Source organism: Equus caballus, chromosome 6, assembly GCF_041296265.1.
Source record: "Equus caballus isolate H_3958 breed thoroughbred chromosome 6, TB-T2T, whole genome shotgun sequence".
NCBI lineage: Eukaryota > Metazoa > Chordata > Mammalia > Perissodactyla > Equidae > Equus > Equus caballus.
The window spans coordinates 71,323,654-71,343,386 of NC_091689.1; the positions used below are offsets into that span (position 1 = coordinate 71,323,654).

Sequence of the window (19,733 nt, forward strand, 5' to 3'; positions counted from 1 at the left end):
GCCAATCTCCCTCTATTTTGTATGTGGGACTCTGCCGCAGCATAGCGTGATGAGCAGTGCATAGGTCCATGCCTGGGATATGAACCTGCAAACCCCGGGCTGCCAAAGTGGAGCTCATGAACTTAATCACCACAACACTGGGATGGCCCCTGGTTTTTTATTATTATATACATATATGATTTTGTATCAATTTTAAAAACAAAGAATGGAAAGAAACTATTCATTGAGTTAAAACAACCATTGCTTCCTAAACTTGAAATTCTTCTCTAATGCAAAAATCTAAAATGCGCATCTCCAAGAAGCCCAGACATTTTACCTGAGCGGCCCCAGTTATTATTTGTTGGCTTGTTCATTTACAGATTTGGCCTTGAACTCCTCAATCTGGCTGAAAAGTAGACATTGCAAGTGTGGGTTGTGGAGGCAAACATCCCTGGATTCAAATCCTTGCTCTGCTGCTTGTCACCTGTGTGTCCTCACTTTTACGCATTAGTTAGTCCTCATCCGTACAATGAGGTCATGGTGAGAATGAAAAAAAGATAAAACAGAAAAGCCGTGAACCATGCCTTGCATACTAAGTACTCAATAAATATCAGCTACTCTAATAATTACATATATTTGTAGGTTTCTGTATGTTCAAATAATTTAAATCTTTGAAATAGGTGATAGTTCCTCATCTTTTCTACAACCATTAACTGAGCATCAACTACCTACCTGCAGCTGTAATGAACTCTGGGGAGGCCAATAAAAATAAAGATGTTTAGGGGCTGGCCCCGTGGCCGAGTGGTTAAGTTCGCGCGCTCCGCTGCAGGTGGCCCAGTGTTTCGTTGGTTCGAATCCTGGGCGCGGACATGGCACTGCTCGTCATACCACGCTGAGGCAGCGTCCCACATGCCACAACTAAAAGGACCCACAACGAAGAATATACAACCATGTACGGGGAGGCCTTGGGGAGAAAAAGGAAATAAAATAAAATCTTTAAAAAATAAAAAAAATAAAGATGTCTAGATCTTTGTTCTTCATGATCTCAGATTTCTAAAGGTGAAAATTAAAGGTGGCAAATAGCTAGAGCCACTTTATTACTTGTCCCCTTCCTCTGCACAGCTCTTGAATTTTGTTTCTATGCTACCCTCCCAAATCGCTTCCGTTTTTGTATATACGAGTTTTTAAGATTAGTCACTCAACTCTTTCACATCAGCATGTAGGCATAAGTTAATTTTAAAATATTAGTTCCACATTCTACTTCTGTCAGATTTCAGCCACCCAAGTAGAATAAGCTTTCGGAAAAAATCAAAAAAGAAATTGCTGGGAGGCATTGTAAGATGTGCAATGCCAGGAAGACCAGTTAAAGGAAAAGGTCAACCGAAAAATGAGAAGCTTCCTAAAGTAAACAGGTTTTTTGTGCTACACCAAAACAAAATAGTCTATAGGCACTAGCTAAGAAAAAAAAAGTGAGGATGATTTTTAAAAACCATATGCTGATTGCATACTCAGCGTATGTATTCTTTTGTAATTTGACTACCTTCTCTAAAATAGAAATAGGTGAGCTGTAATTCAAGATGTTACACTTCCTGCAACCTCTATCTCCCACCTCAAGTCTCTAAACATTAGAGAAAAGATATTTTTTATGAATTCAATTTATCAATTGGAAAACCATAAGAGGTACCCTTGGTGAACATTAACCAAAGAGAATTCTTGAAAGAGAGAAATCAGCGGGATGTGATTAGAAAAGAAAACACACAGAAGTCTCTTGAAAAAAGTGGAAGTGGCTCTGAGCATGCCCTGAGCATGGATGGGTCAGATGTTGAGCTCTGGGGCCAGCAACAGAGGCAGTGGGTGGATACTTCAATGAGAGCAACCAGAGCTTTTCCACATCTCTGCCCCATATCAACAAAAACATCACGCATCAGGAACAGAGCCATTTGTTTCCAAGTGGGAACAGAGGTTAGAGAAGCAAGTAAGGTTCCAGGAGATTGGTGACATTCAGAAGGAATGTGGAACCCATATGCCTAAAAGACTAATAAAAATAACGAACATAGTATCCCATTGAGGACGACATTCGGCCCGGCCCACCCCACCCTTCCCATTCCTGGCAGGAGTGTTTACTCTCCATTTGCCACAGGCCCCACCACCCCGTCTACTTGTTTATTTTAGCAGCCCAGCCCATAAGCATTTGAGTTGCGTTCCCTGCCTCAAAGACCCCTTTGAGTGTGGTCATAAAAGGCACAGTGAATTAAAATGAATTAAAATCAAGCGACAGACTGAACTGCAAAGAGCCCCATTGGACAGGCTACCTGGCCCTAACCTTAAGGCTTTTCTAAACCAATAATTTGATTTTCTGGGTCCAAAAATAACTGTGTGAATCATCTAGCAATAAACAGAAAAAAATTGATAGGAACTCTAGAGCTTCTGTAAGATGGGCTGATCCATCTCCTGAGGGAGCACATGGGGGAAAGCAGCAGACGTCATTAAACTGAAAGAACTTTAAGTTGTAGGAAATAGGATCTGGGTTATTTTAAATTCCTTTTACCTAAATCCCCTGTGTTTCTGCACTCATGCGGTTTTCGAGCAACGCCTTATCAACTGAAGTGTACGCTTTCAATAAATTATAAATGGTTGCTTGTGTAAGAGACAAGGCCTTATTTCAATATATAGCAGTAGACACTGAAAACTAGACAAACTTAAAGTAAATAAAATAAATTCAGTATTATTCTGAAATTATGCCCCAATTAGAACACTACACAGGCAATCCACCAAATAGCTGACTTTAAGATGTTATGTACACTTAAAGAGTGTAAACCTAACCTTGAGATCCTGAGACTTGTTTAATAGGATGGGGGTGAGCCAGTGGTGTAGTGGTTAAGTTCAGGCGCTCTGCTTCAGCGGCCCTGGTTTCGCAGGTTTGGATCCCAGGCACAGACCTACACACCACTTGTCAAGCCATGCTGTGGTGGCGTCCCACATACAGAATAGAGGAAGATAGGCACAGATGTTAGCTCAGGGTCAATCTTCCTCAAGCAAAAAGAGGAGAATTGGCAACAGACGTTAGCTCAGGGCCAATCTTCCTCACCAAAATAAAAACAATTGTTTAGTGGCTTCTCCACCAAGGTGAAAAGAATAGTAATACAATTTGTGTGTAACTATGCAAATTCTCAAATAAAAGTGAGAAATTCTCAAATAAGTCATTATCAATGTCACACAAAATAAAAATGTCATTATCCTTGAGGCCAATGTGGCTTCAGAGGAAACAATAACCTTTGCCATTTAAAATACACTTTTAGAAGCACATAGAATATATCAACAGCCCGATTACCTGACGATTATATTTTTAAATATACATACATTCCCAAGAGCTTTGCTTATAAGAACTACATGTGATAAAAATGCTCCCAGTTCTTCCAAATTTAAAGCTATAGCTTTGAAGAAGTAATATTTAACCTCTTTTCAAAGATATATCTGTGTAGGTTGTGTATATTGGAATGAGCTTCCCTGAGGAAAATTCCTTCAGGAAGGGATTAAAACAGTGAAGTTAAATGAACATTTTGGAGAATCTAGAAAATACTTATGGTCATTTACTAATATCATTTTGTATGTGGACAATGTGATATAGTGATAAAAATAACCCAAATTGGGAGATAAAAGCCATGATTTTGTGGCGCTCCTCTAGTCTGTGTTCCTGGACACGTCGATTCAGCTTCTTCAAGCTTCAGTTTCCTCCTTTTTCAAACATGATTGGTAATGTCTGTCCCGAATAGCTCTCAAGTTTTTATAAGGAACAACTCATAAAACACATGGTAAAGTATCTGGAAAATACAAGTTGGATTATTTCCATAATTTTGATAATACACATTCATCCTTCCAATACATGTACTGTTGGCTTCTCATAACTCAGTACATCATGTTATCCTAGGAAAATTCACAAGCCTTTCTTTCCTTTCCCCTAAACTGTCACTTCCTCTCAAGAATCAGAGCTGTCTCTGACCACAACACAATAACATAATAGTACGTTTATGGGGCACCTAGATGTGCCAGGATGAAAACATACTTACATCACTTTCCTATGTGTAAGGATCTGTGTTCTAGGGTCTTCACCTGCACTAACTCATTTAATATTTACAACAATCTTATAAAGTAGGTACCATGATTAATCCATTTTACAAGTGAGGAAACTGAGGCCAAGAGATTTAAAACCTTGCCTAACATCTTACAAATAGTAGGTGAGAGGGGATTCAAACTTAGGGAATTGGCTGGAGAGTCAGCATCCTAAATTAAGCTGCCTCTCTCTTGTAGGGTGCAGTGTCAGTCAGCCAAGAAAGCACAAATTCAGTATCTTTTGTATTTCTAACAAACTACTTCATAATAAGAACGAGAGTCAACGCTCATTGACCTACTACATACATAAACCTACATAGACACTGATAGACACCCTTAATCTTGAGAAGAACTACGTAAGGGAGAGTTATAACTTGAATTTTAAAGATGAGAAAGTTGAAGCACAAACAGTTACATAAATTGACCAAATACCCATGAGTCGTATATAGGCAAGCAAAATTCAACAATTGAGTTCTGAGCCCAACCTTGAACTGCCCAGGATTTGCCTTCTACGAAAATTCCAAAGGCCCATTGCAAGCTCACACAAAACTGAGGCGTAGGGGAGACTCAAGTCATCTTGAGCCACATACATCCCAAATAATGAAAACAATGGAGAAATATAGAGGATTTAGAGGCGAAACTATAAACATGTCAGAAAACCTAACTCCCTAGTAGGTTTACGTCAAGTTTAATCTTTTTCACGTAGAATTTAAAGCAAAGTTTAGAAGGGATTTGGGGACTATAACATCGTTAAAACTCTGACTTCTGAAATTGAAGCTTTGCAAGTTCATATTCTGTAAAGAGAAAAAGACCCCAAATCAAAAATACTCAGAGTACTACTTGAGTACTGTCAAAAAACTGATGTATTGTCACTTTCTGTACTTTTGATCTCCTGAAGTCTGCATGATGTCCTTAACAACGATTTTCTTGGTGACCATTGAGCAAAGAGGATCATTTCAAACAATCCCTTTATGAATTTTTCCTTTGTGTCACAAAGTTCAACTATTTTGTGGCCCCGCATGTCTGTATGCAAATGTGAACTGTAGCTTCCTTTTTATAATGCTAAGCAATTTTTAGAATTACAAAATTGGTAATAAAGGTAACAGTGTAAATTCTCCCCCAAAACTATCTGATTGGGCCTTTCCTCAATTCCCACTTAGAGAGATATCGAAGGAAGAGGGAAGCAAGCAAGATGGGAACGTAAAGGCCAGAGAACTCACACCTCTTTTCGCATAGTTCATCTTCTCAGAACATAGCTGGGAAGAAACAGGTAAACAAAGCCTTAAAGTGATGAAGATAAAAAGCAGTAAAATTTCAAAGTTTACGAAGCAATGCATTAACCCTATCTAACAAAAGGTGGATTTCATTCACAGATTTCCTTTCTAGATAAATTTTGGATAAATCCTATATCCTTGTATATTTATTCTTAGGAAATTTTGCTTGGCTTTCCCACTCCTGGGAAATAGGAGCAACTGCTATGAAAAATGGTGAGTTTAAAACTCCCAGCAGGTTGGGGAAATATTGACTACTATTATGCCTCTCAGATTCTCCCTTGATATAAAAATTTTATTAAAAAAGAAGCTGTCTGATGCCATAGGATTCAGGGTTACATGATTGTTTTCTTCTTTGGAGAAGTCAGTGAATTTCTTTCCACGCTCATTACATTCTCCACAAGGAAGTCAGTGATTTCACAGAGAGCTGTAGGCATAGAAGAGGACTCTGAGAATAAATACTTTCTTATACTAAGTTTTTGAGCATGTCTCCAGTCTATCTGGATATATTTCAAGTGTTCAGTGCCACATGGGGCTGGTGGCTACCATATTGGGTACCGGAAGACTGGAACACTGACTTTCTGTGCTGTGCATTAGAATCACCTGTCGAGATTTTAAAACTGATGTCAGGTCGTTCCCGAGGTCAATTAGATCAGAATCGCTGGGAGTCCCCCATCTCACGTCAATCTATTTCAAAACCAGGTGACTCCGATGAACAGTACCATTGTTGAGCCGGTGGCCTAGAAAATACCTAGCGTAAGAAGGGAATCGCTTAGCAGTCTTCCTCTCACTTTCAGAATTCTTCTCATTTTTTTCCTCTTTGAAATGAGTATCTGAAAGGGAGAAAGAAAACAGCTGCAGCTGACCCTCTAATCACCTTCTTCTCACTTTTCCAGCAAAACCCGGAATCAGGTTCACCTGATTTTATCTCCGCCACCCCACAGTACCACTGTATGCAAGCCAAACAAACATTTACAATAGTAACAGTAATGTTGGTAAAAGACAGTGTTAACTTGAGTCACTGGTTGAATCCTGTTCTGGCACACGTGTGAGAAATAGAAGCTCTTTTATTATGGAAAATTTTATTACGGAAAATCTCCGCCTGTGAATACTGAGAAACAGGTTAGTCTGGCAGCACAGCATTTTCTCCCAGAATGCTTGTCAAGTGGATCTGTGCCACGCCCTGGCCCCGGCTCCTCTTTCTAACTGCTTATCTGCCACCTGCCTGGATTCACTCCCGGCCGTAGACACACAGCCAAAAGCCGGTCTCTGAGGCAAAGCAGCATTCAGGCAACAAAGCAGTGAATGCAGGGCTGGTTTCCGAGAATCTGAGTGCGTCTTGGAGCTCTAAGCTTTTCTCTTTGGCTCCATTCTAAAGGAATTTAGGCAAGCAGAATATTTGTCAGGTTGATTTAGAAATGCGGTCTTCATAAACTGCATATTAAGCATGTTGAATTCTGCTACATGCTTGAAAGCCGAGTGAGACAGGAAGGTTAAGTGATTCATGCCATGTCACAGAGCTAATTAGAGCATCAGAAAGGGGAATACGAACCAGTTCTTCCAATGCCTGACCCAGTGCTCTTGCAACCCACAAATTGCAGTGTCTAAAAGTCCAGTTCCTATCCTTTATACTCTAGATGCAAGTGGAAATTGGTAGGCTTTTTTTTTTGGCGGATGAATATTAGCAATATCAATCAAAGTTTTAAATAGGCATATTCTTGACTCATTTCACCTGTAGGAATGTATCCTACAGAAGCATGCACGTACCTGAAGACATCTGAACAAAGGGGCTTGTTGCTACTTTCTCTGTGATGGTGAAGCACTGAAATCAATTTAAATGTCAATCAATACAGCTTTTTTTTTTTTGAGGAAGATTAGCCCTGAGCTAACTGCTGCCAATCCTCCTCTTTTTGCCGAGGAAGCCTGGCCCTGAGCTAACATCCGTGCCCAACTTCCTCTACTTTATATGTGGGACGCCTACCACAGCATGGCTTGCCAAGCAGTGTAGTGTCCGCACCCGGGATCTGAACCAGTGAACCCTGGGCTGCCGAAGCAGAAGGTGTGCACTTAACTGCTGCGCCACTGGGCCAGCCCCTCAATCAATACAGCTTTTAAAAAGAATTTCAGATACATCAAAGACACAATCCATGTAAGAACTGATAAGCTGGACTTCATTAAAATTAAAAACTTCTGGGGCTGGCCCCGTGGCCGAGTGGTTAAGTTCGCACGCTCCGCTGCAGGCAGCCCAGTGTTTCGTTGGTTTGAATCCTGGGCGCGGACATGGCACTGCTCATCAAACCACGCTGAGGCAGCATCCCACATACCACAACTAGAAGGACCCACAACGAAGAATATACAACCATGTACGGGGGTGCTTTGGGGAGAAAAAGGAAAAAAAAATAAAATCTTTAAAAAAAAAGAGTTATATTAAAAAAAAAATTAAAAACTTCTGCTTTCCTAAAGACAATGCCAAGAGAATCAGAAGACAAGCCACAAACCATGTGAAAATATGTGCAAAAGACACATCTAAAAAAGGACTATTATCCACAATATATAAAGAACTCTTAAAACTCAACAATAAGAAAATAAACAACCTGATCAAAAAATGGTCCAAAAACCTTAACAGACATCTCACTAAAGAAGATAAATAGATGGCAAATAAGCACCTGAAAAGATGCTCTACATCACATGTCACCAGGAAAATGCAAATTAAAATAACAATGAGATATCACTATACATCTATGAGAATGGCCAAAATGTGGAACACTGACAACACCAAATGCTGACAAGGATATGAAGCAACAGGAATGCTCATTCATTGCTGGTGGCAACGCAAAATGGTACAGCCACTTTCAAAGACAGCTTGGTGGTTTCTCACAAAACTAAACATGGGGGCCGGCCCATGGCCGAGTGGTTAAGTTCTCACACTCCACTTCGGCAGCCCAGGGTTTTGCCGGCTCAGATCTTAGGCATGGACATGGCACTGTTCATCAAGCCATGCTGAGGCAGCATCCCACATGCCACAACTAGAAGGACCCACAACTAAAAATATACAACTATGTACTGGGGGGCTTTGGGGAGAAAAAGGAAAAATAAAATATTAAAAAAAAAAAAAACACTAAACATACGGTTATCATATGTCGAGTACTCACGCTCCTTGGTATTACCCAAAGAAGTTGAAAACTTATGTCCACACAAAAATCTGCATACAGATGTTTATAGCAACTTTATTCATAATTGCCAAAACTTGGAAACAACCAAGATGCCCTTCAGTAGGTGAAAGGATAAATAAACTATGATATGTTTAGACATTGGAATATTATATAGACCTAAAAGAAATAAGCTATCAAGCCGAGAAAAGACTTGGAAGAATCTTAAGTGCATGTTACCAAGTGAAAGAAGCCAATCTGAAAAGGCTACATACATACAGTACGATTCCAACTATAGTCGAGTACTGCTTAATGATGAGGACGCATTCTGAGAAATGCGTTTTCAGGTAATTTTGTTGTTTTCCAAACAGCATAGAGTGTATTTACACAAACGTAAATGGTATAGCTACAGTCCTAGGCTATATGGTACTAATCTTATGGGACCACCATCATATATGCAGTCTGTTGTTGACTGAAAGATTGCTATGCAGCACATAACTGAATATGACATTCTGGAAAAGGCAAAACTATGGAGACAGTAACAAGATCAATGGCTGCTGATGGCGGGAGACGAATAGGTAGAGGCAGAGGAATTTTAGGGCAGTGAAAACACTCTGTATAAAACAAGTGTTGGAGAGGATATGGAGAGAAGGGAACTCTCATACACTGCTGGTGGGAGTGCAAACTGGTGCAGCCATTATGGAAAATAGCATGGAGATTGCTCCAAAAATTAAGAATAGAACTACCATATGACCCAGCTATCCCACTGCTGGGCATTTATCCAAAGAACACAAAAATACAAATGTGTAAAGATGCATGCACCCCTACGTTCATTGCAGCATTATTCACAATAGGCAAGACTTGGAAGCAATGTAAGCGCCCATCAAGGAACGAATGGATAAAGAAGATGTGGTATGTATACACAATGGGATACTACTCAACCATAAGAAACGATGAAATCCACTCATTTGTGACAACGCGGATGGACCTTGAGGATATTATGCTATGTGAAATAAGTCAGAGGGAGAAAGTCAAACACAGTTTCATCTCACTCATAAGTAGAAGATAAAAACAACAACAAACAAACACTTAGAGACAGAGATTGGATTGGTGGTTACTAGAGGGGAAGGCAGGGGAAAGGGCAAAAAGGGTGAATAGACACATGTGTGTGCTCATGGATGGTAATTAATCTTTGAGTGGTGAACATGATGTAGTCTACACAGGAATTGAAATATAATGATGTACACCTTAAATTTATATAATGTTATAAACCAAAGTTACCTCAATAAAAAAAAAGGGGGACATGCGAAAAAAATATTCTGTATGATATTATAATGATGGATATATGTCAATATACATTTGTCCAAACTCATAGAATGTACAACACCAAGAGTGAACCCTAAGGCAAACTATGGGCTTGGGTGATTATAATGTGTTAATGTAGGGGCATCCTTGGTAACAAATGTACCATTCTAGGGAATGATGTTGATAATGGGGGAGGCTATGCATGTGTGGAGGCAGGAAATATATGAGCAATCTCTGTACCTTCTCCCAATTTTATTGTGAACCTAAAACTGCTCTAAAAAAAAGTCAAAAAATGACGTAGACTTATGTGTACTGGTGTGGAAAGATCTCCATCACAGAGGTAAATTAAAAATTCACACACAACAAATAGTTCTGGTATGACCCCATTTATACAGGAAAGGAAAATACAAATGTGTGTGTGTAAATTCATAGTAAAGCCCAGGAAGGATATTTATAAAACTGTTAAAAATGGTTGTTTGTGCTATAAGCAGGAGGATTTGAGAATATACTTCTGCATCATTTGACACTGTTACATGGAGAACAAATTTGCATAGTGCCTATGTAATTAAAAATGAACATATTCAGAAAAGTATTCCTTGACTTCACCATAAACAATCCATAATATTTGTGAAAGGTATGCTTATTTAGAAACATAGATGTTCTTTTTAAAAATATAAATGAAGATAAAAGAATGTCCCACTATGCTAGAAACTTGTTATAAGTCATTGGTGTTATAACTAAAAAGTAAGGAAAAGCTAATTAAATAAAGAATGATTAGCAAATTAATTAATTGAAATTCCACAAAGCCTTCATTCCTCAAGATTAATTTTGTTGGGATTTTGACATTATAAAAGAAATAGAATACAACTATGAATAATATAATTTCAGAAAGCTTTGAATGTTTATGTTAAAAAAGCAGGTTTGTAAATTATAGCCAAAATAATAAAAATAAATTGCTCAGAACATGGATTAAAGCAAAGAAATAAAAAACTAATTCAAATATGCTTTTTCCTTATGCCAACCAAGGATAAATTCCACAATGTCTGATTTCACAGTGATGTGGGGTCGGCAAGCTGAAGAGTTGAAAGAAAGATTTCTTGGACTCTCAAGGTCTGGCAGTAGTGCTCTTTTATTTAGAGAATAGTGTGGAATAGCATGGGGACAGGACTCATGGGCAGTAAAGAGCTGCTGCTGCATGGGGACAGGACCCATGGACAGTAAAGAGTTGCTGCAAACACGGGTTGAGGGTAGGGCTAAATTTAAGGCATAGGTATGTGAGTTATCTCTTTACAAGACAAAGGAAAGAATATGTAAAAAGAGTCGTTAAAATGGTATCACTGCCAGTGGGGTCTTGTTATTGGGTGGTCCTATAAGTTTTAGATAAGAATCAAACCAGATTAAGTAAATGGCAAAGCCACCACCTTAAATATTATCTTCAGCTAAAGACAAAGGAGGATGTTGGTGGTGGGGGGAGTCAGCCACATGAGGTTACTAGACAAGCACAATAAACAAGACTTGAGTCCTTGCCGTCCCCATTAAGAGTTTCTAGAGATAAGGTCATCCCCCCTTCCTCCTGGTCCAGAGAGGGAGATACCCTCCACAGATGGAGACTTCCTTCACAAATGCAGATGTCTCTGATCAAAGGGCAAGCAAATTCCACTCCTCAGAGCCTCCTTCTCATCTGCAGTTTTTAACAGTAACCAGCCTAAAATAATCCTCATCAACAGGATTGGAGAGAGGACCTGGATTGGTTGGAAAGTTAAGACTAGGAGGCCCTGGATACAGAAGCTTCCATTTGTACCATGTGTGAACCGGGAAGTGTGCAAGTAGAGTAAGTATCTGGGTATTCAGCAGTAGCAGAAAGATTTCACAGAGAAGGTGGGGTAAAGAGCCAGCTGGTCACCAAGTATACGACATGCAGTTCTCTTCCAAGCAAAGGGAAAGCATGGATGGTAAGAACACTGTAGGCCATGAAAATTTTCAGTAGGGCTGGAGTATAGAGCTTATAAAGAAGTTGGTGGGAGACTATGCTGTAGATGTAGGATGGGAGAAGATAACGAAGAGCCTTCATAAGCCATGCAAATTAATTTGCATGTTTTATTCTTTGGTCTTTTGCAGACCAATATGGGAGGCACTAGCCACATGTGGCTTAAAATGTGGCTAGCCCAAATTAAGATATGTTGTAAGTGTAAAATAATGCACAACAGATTTTTAAAGGCTTAGTATGAAAAAAATACAAAATACCTCATCATTATTTTTTAACTGATTACATGTTAAAATCATAATGTTTTGGATCTACTGGGCAAAATAAAATACATTATTAAAATGAATTTCACCTGTCTTTACTCTTTTTTTAATTGGCTGCTAAAAAAATTCAAATTACATAGGGGGCTTGTATTATCTTTCTACTTGAAACGCTGCTTTAGATAATTAACAGAGGAGTTAGTTAGATATTTAGATAGATGTTTAACAGAAGAGTGAGAGATGGGATTTGCATTTTAGAAGTACCTTCTGGCAAAACTGTGAAGAATGGTTTGTCGGAAAACCAAACAGGAGGCAGGATAACCAGTTCCCCAGCCATTACAATAGTCCAAGGAGGGAAGATGAGAGTTTATTAAGGCAAGAGCGCTGGAGACAGCACAAAAGAACTGATCCACCCCACGGGATGTAGAGAATGAAGGAGAGAGAAGATAACTTTAAAGCTTCTTGTTTGGCTAGTTGGGTTCTTGATGATTCCATCAACTCAGAAGATAACAGGAAGACCTAGTTCAAGTAAGAAGTTTAGGAAGAGATTATTAACTCTGTATAGAATATGTTGTGATGCTTGTAGGATCTGAAGTATACACTTTCAGTAGACAAAACGAAATATGCTAGAGTTCTGGGAAAAGCTTTGGACTGGAGATAAGGACACGTGGTTCATCGGTGTGTACATAAAGGGTGATGTCATGGCTGGGAAACTGTCCTTTTTGAAAAGAGCACAGAACTCTGAGGGATATTGACTTTATGGGGGGAGTAAAACGTTTTTCAAGAGATTAGGGAAAAGCAGCCCGAGGAGTTAGAAGAGAACCAGGAAATAGTATTTCACAAGCCTAGCAAGTGGAGTTCAACGAGAGCAGTCAGCAAGCTGCAGAGAGGTCTAATAAGATAAGTGCCCATTGTATGGAATTTCTCAGACATTCATGGATGATTTACATGCATTTTCTCTTTATTATCACCTTTAATTCTCACAGCAACCCTATAAAGTAGGTACTATAATTAACCCCATGTTACTGATAAGGAAAATGAGAGGCATAGGAAGGTTAAGTAATTTGCCCAAGATCACACAGCACATCAGAAGCAGACAGGATTCAAACCCAGGCCATCTGGTACTGGTATTCTGACTCAAAATCCCATCTATCCAGATGTATATAGCTAGGTCATCATCTCCCCTAGAACACTAGGAGAGCTAAGGGAAGTTTGTATCATCAATAACAGGATGAAAATAAGATGAAAGAAAAAATTTATTGGGGCTGGTTTGGTGATGTAGCAGTTAAGTTTGTGTGCTCTGCTTCAGCAGCCCAGGGTTCACAGGTTCGGATCCTGGGCACAGACCTATGCACTGTTCATCAAGCCACCTTGTGGTGGCATCCCACATGCAAAAAGTGGAGGAAAATTGGCACAGCTTTTGGCTCAGGGACAATCCTCTTCAAGCAAGAAAAAGGCGATTGGCAATAGGTGTTAACTCAGGGTTGATCTTCCTCACCAAACAAAAGAAGTAAAAAAAGAAAGGAAGGCACAAACTGAAAAAAAAAAAATTATTTCCTTTAAGCTGTCAGGTTTGGATCCATTGTTCAGGGAAGTGAGAGATAGCTCAGGAGACAAAGTAAATGGGAATAACTTTTGCTTGATTTTTCTCACCACCTTTGCCAGCTATTCTAAAGGCTTTTAGAATCAAACCACGCCTCTTCTAGGCAAGATGGGCAGGGTGAGGGGGGTTACCACTCCAATCCCTTAACCCCCTATTACAGTCTTAACCCGAAGCAGAAAGGACTGAAATAAGAATACAAGAGACAGGAGGACGGCCGTCACTTTCAGCTTTCTGCAGCCCTCTCCTCAACCCCTTCATGGCCCTTTTCTCAATCCCATCTTTTCTAAACCCCATGTAGAAGCTTCTGTAGACTTTGGGAAAGACAAGGGATTCATTCATTCGGGATCCCTTGAAGCCACAAAATTTGGTGCAGGCCTGTTTCCAGCTTGGCCCAGGAGCCTCCATCAGGCTCCTCCCATTCTCTAAGAGAACTGAGAAATCTTTGGAAAGGAAAGGTCCCGTTTCTCTTCCTGGATTGCGGTAGCAAAGGCTTTTGTCATTACATTTTGAATTGCCTGCTGTCATAACCAAAGGCATTCTAGTTATTATTAAACAGCTCTGCTAAAGCCCTCCCATGGCCCAAAACAATTCTGCCTCACTTTCCCCATCCACCTAGTATAAAACCTGATTATTTTGTTAGACAGTTATTTGTTTGAGTTACCAAGCATCCTATTTGGAACTGCAAACATCCCTGTGGATTTTGGTATTTGACTAGGTCACCCTAGACAAAAGAGGTCATTTGAGGAATGACAGTTTGAGGAGGGATGAACAACAAATTGGCAGTGTATCTTGGGTACTATCTGCATACCAAATGCCTGGTAGATACAGGGGAGGGGGACAGAGATGACAATAACTCCACCTAGATCCTGAAAGGAAAGATCTAGAAGAAGGGCAAAAAGAAAGGAGAGTATGGATGGTAAGCCAAGGTCACTAATGCACAATCTTCCGTGAGTTCTGTCCTATCAGGAGATTTTCCTCCAAACACTGACTCCTCAAAACCCAGTTCTAATGGGCCGCACTGAACCAAGTGGCTGGGAGGGGAATATTCAGGGAGAAGTGTCAAGTGACAGATGGCATGATGGACCAGAAGTAATGGAACTGAGGTGTTTGGCAGAAAGAAAAACTGCAATCTAGAAATCTAGAATATTTATGGAAGGTATAATTTTATTTCAGGCAAATTCGAGCTGAATTATTCCAAGACTCTCTTCAAAGGGTTAAGCACACCACCTTGATAAGAAATACATGGTTTAAAACCCTTATTTAATGAAATTGCAATCAAGTCAGAAGAAACAATTAGCCATGTGATTAGAAGGCTAAAGAAGTGGTAATTCATAGGTATGCTAATCACTCCTCCCCTCCCGCAGAGACAGAGCAATGAAAGCTTGAGCACGAATTACAGTGCTGGACTCACCTCTGGCTACTGCTGGAGAACACTTTCAGCAGTGGGGCCAAGAAACATAGAAATCAAGTACTCCTGCAATGGTCCTGAATGTTAAAGAAGGATATGGGCTCAGAGTGACATCTGAGAGGAACAAAGCAAAATACACAATAAGCACAAATAAAGTAAGTGGCAGAGATCACTATTTTAGTATTTCTACCATTTAGATGCTGCCTTGGCCAGTTATCTAAGGATATTAGGCACTACTGATAGCTCTAATAGCATCTAAGTGTTTGCCAGGATTTTCCAAATCTGCATGTTTCACAGTTCTCTTTCCTGAAGAGTTCGAGTCAATTATTTATTGCATTTACACACACACACACACACACATGACAGAGAGAGAAAGAGAGAGGGGGAGTTCAAAGCCTGAGCACTCTAAGGAAAGCTGATACAGAGCTAATACATTTAAAATATTTCTAGACCAATATAATGCAGGAAAGAGGCCTTGGCAGTGTTTACTTTGCTGAGAGGACATGGCAGAGGCAGCAACACTGGATTACCATGAAATTTCTAACACTGCTCTTGATTTCTTGAGTGAGAGGTCTTTAGTACTATGTGTCTTACTAGCATTTTGTAATATATTAGGATGACTGTATATGTTTCACTAAAAATTTTTCCATTCTGAAAGGAAATATTAAATCGTAAACAATCCCTCACTCCATTTTGTTCTAATTAATAAGTATTTCTTAGAGGGAGAAAAGGCAAAATTAGCATTTAAATTGTGCATTTGCTTCTTTATAATTTAACCAGACAATCACATTACCTTGGGCATTGGAATTCAAGAGGAGAACACCATGAGCATTAAAATCATTCTCTCTGCACATATAAAAAGGCTGAACTCCATAGAGATTGCTAAATGCCTGCAACAGCAAAAAGAAATATTATGTTTTTTGCAGTTTATTATCATTTCATTATTCTATCTCAATGAGATCCAGTAGCAATTAATGACATGCCAAAAAAGAAAAAGAAAGTGCAATACATGTTATGAGGGTAAAAGGCAGACCAGTAAAAATTCGAGTGGATGTAAAATTTCAAACTTGCCTTTATGAGGATAAACCAAAATGATCTGAGAGTAAATTTATAACCCCTTATAGAAAATCATTCTTATTATTCATGGTCTCTTTTTCTTTCAATAATCAGATTTCTGGTATTAAGAATCTATATTCACACATTACCACTGGGGATTGATCTCTGGAAAATATTCCATATTTAACAAAATTCGTGTCCTGCTTAAAGGATGGATGGTCACGTTCATCAAATCCACAGACGAGTGGATGGGACAGAAGTCATCATCTGTATAAACTGATTAGAAAAATCGGGCCTCCAAGAGTTGTTTCCCACCTGTGCCAGACAGAGAAGCAAAAAGACAGTCATTGGGTAACTTTATACAAGGAACTCTTTCCTCTCTTAAATTCTGGTCCGAAAAAAATCTTGTAAAGTTAGCATAAAAGGGGATGAGAAAATAAAGACAATATAAGGGGAGCTGAGGAAATGGCAATTCATATTTATTGAGTATTTGCTAAATGCTGGGCTGTGATCTGGGTATAATATATATGGTATTTCATTTAGTCCTCACAATAACCCTCTGGGAAGGCACTATTATTCCATTTTATAGATGAAGAAACAGACTCAGAAAGAGCAAAGTTATATAACTTGCCTAAAATTACCCAAATAACAATGCCAGGATTCAGTCACTTTTGCCTTCTCAAATTTTTGTGCAACATTTTATCTTTTGAAATGGGAGTAGGTATTTCTTGAAATAAAAGTCATCTGTGTTCAAAGAAAACTTGGAAAATGTTGGATTCCTCAAACCCAGCTAGATTTCTTTTTGGTGGGACTTTTCAGAGTTTTAATGAGGGACAATGTGTCTCCAAGAGGTGATTATTGCATGTGACATTTTTCGAAGGTAATTGACTAAAGAAATCTTTTGTCCTAGAATACCTGTTTACATTGTGAAAGCCAGGGTTATGTGAGGGCCTGGAATTGGCCACCCCAACATGTGTCTCTTTGGCATGAGGATTATTTGGGGCTGGTTACTTTCAATAAACTGCAGACGGGAAGGAGGCTCTGAGGAGTGGAACTTGCTTGCCCTTTGCTAAGAGACATTTACATTGTAAAGGAAATCTCTATCTGTAAAGGTGTCTCCCTCTCTGTACCAGGAAGAAGGGGGGATGACCTCATCTCTAGAAACTCTTAATCAATGCCAAAGGCAAGGACTTAAATCTGCATTTGTTTATTGTGCTTGTCTGGTAACCTCCTGTAACTGACTCGCCCCACCCTCAACATCCTCCTTTATCTTTAGCTGAACATGATATTTAAGGTGGAGCCTTCAGCCATTTTGGTGAGTTGCTCAGCTTGCCTGAGCCCCTCCCATGTATACATGCTATAAAGCTTTGTTGAATTTTCTCTTGTTATTCTGTCTCATGTGAATTTAATTCATTCTCTGGCCAAAAGAACCCAGAGAGGGTAGAGGAAATGTCTTCCTCCCCTACAGTTGAATCATCTAAAGGACAAGAGAGACTGATGGTGGAGGCGGTGACAGTACAGCAGTCACAGGTGGGAGGGCTCCACTCTGCTTCCAGACCCATAACCTCACCACACCCTCTCCTGTTTTCTAGTTCTTAGCCCTATTCCACAGGAGAGGAAGGTGCTCTCAGGTTTCCTGCCAGAGGAGTTTCTCATCCACTGGAGGAGATGGCTGCTAAGGAGCAACATTGACTACGTTTGGTGGAAATTGTTGCTCTTTTAGTGTTTCTCTCTCTACCTCCTCCTCCGGCCCCTTCTCATTGAAGGATCATTTCCTGAGTGCCAAGCACCCTTCTGGGCATTGGAAAAATACACAGAGGAATAAGAAGCAGGAACAACTAGGTAATTACAACACAAGGGGATGTGTGGAGAGAAACAAGTACACGTTGATAGAGGAGCAGCACAGGGCACATATCACCGCCCAAGAAGGTGCAGGGTCAGGAGAAACTATTATGAGCAGGAAGGGTACTGTATATGAAGAGTACCAGTATGTATCAACTCTGTTTCCAATAGGAAAAAAGCTTTTATTATCTTTTCCCTGTGTTCTTAGTTGAACACAGTTTTTTCAGACCCTAATAAACAAGAAAACACATTTAATTTTTCAAGTCACCAGAAGCCTCAGAACAAGATTTCTCTTTCATTTTTTCTCTTACAAGTATCAAAACCTCAACATTTAATTTCCTGAAAGTTCATTGAAAGTTTCACTTAGCCACAAAGACCTGAAATAAAGACCAAAATGCTACTGTAGTGCTTTCTGATTAATTGATGACATCAATAGTAATCATTTGCCTCAAAGATTATGTAAGAAAATTAAGGAGAGGAAAAAATGTGCTCTTACTTTGACTATTAAATATTTGCTTCAGGGCCAGCCTGGTGGCGCAGCGGTTAAGTTCACATGTTCCGCTTTGGCAACCCCAGGGTTCGCCGGTTCGGATCCTGAGTGTGGACATGGCACCACTTGGCAGGCCATGCTGTGGCAGGCGTCCCACATATAAAGTAGAGGAAGATGGGCATGGATGTTAGCTCAGGGCCAGTCTTCCTCAGCAAAAAGAGGAGGATTGGCAGCAGATGTTAGCTTAAGGCTAATCTTCCTCAAAAAAAAAAAAAATACATATATATTTGCTTCAAAGATCGTAAAGGAATATTAATAGTACTTAAGAAATTACTGAGAGTTTGAGCTCCAAAGAAATTATTCAGAAAGGCTTATATGTAAAATATTAAACATTAGGTCAGGACATGCTGAGCAGTCAGAACCCACATGGGCCAGAGCTGAAGAAGAGACCTGAAGACCCCAGAGATGACAGGTAGCAGTCATTTGCTAGAACTTAGGGAGATCTGAGAGTCCTGGTGGAGGGCTGAGGAGGGCAACAGATCAACAAGAGGGACCCAGGGCCAGCTCAGGGAACAGCTATTTACAATATTATGGAAACATTTCAACATTTTAACAGCAGCTATGACCACAATGGTGCCTGTCTCTAAAGGACAGTCGCCATCCCTTAGAGGTAAGGAATTATTTTCTAGCTCAATTTGCCATCAACCTTAAATGTAACTTTATCACTCAGAAAATATCATTTGAGAAAAATCCTTTGACTTTGACTCTTCTGTGTAAAGAACGTTATCAATTAAGCTTTAGTAGTATACTATCAATGACTCTTCAAAAAGTCTATGCTACTATTTATAGAGGAATCTGGTTTTCCTGGATTTATCTGAAATATCATTTATTTATACTGTGTATAAGGCAAGCAGAACCAAGGGTAACCTGCTACAGGTCTCATTAGTTCTAACCACAAACCTGAGACGCAACCCCCTATATATATTCTACTAAGTGCACATTTATGGCCTCCTTTTCCTTAGCAGAAAAAGAGTCTAACCATTAACCATAGAATTCTCATGTCAGTTGTTTTAAAACAGCTGGGTTGCCATAAGTTTGTGGCATATTGTGAGCTGTTATTGCCAGTTCACTAGGACTGGAATAATTGATTTAAGAGGCATAAGCTGTGTCAGTCCTCGTTCTTTTGCTTCTTGTTATAACTCCCAACATCCTCAAAGGGTTAGCACCATTACAGATGTCGGTGTCGCAATCCAATGTACACATCAGGATAGATGCA

At 39.6% G+C, this 19,733-nt stretch overlaps 1 long non-coding RNA gene across 1 annotated transcript; it reads right to left on the reverse strand.

Moving 5' to 3' along the window:
* Window positions 1-2,802: 2,802 nt before the first annotated feature.
* Window positions 2,803-16,440, reverse strand: LOC138924911 (uncharacterized). The gene is made up of 4 exons (XR_011440257.1): window positions 16,275-16,440; window positions 15,863-15,959; window positions 15,073-15,183; window positions 2,803-6,193 (listed from the first exon to the last, which is right to left on the reverse strand). It is a non-coding gene; the product is annotated as an uncharacterized lncRNA (long non-coding RNA).
* Between the last annotated feature and the right edge of the window lie 3,293 nt (window positions 16,441-19,733).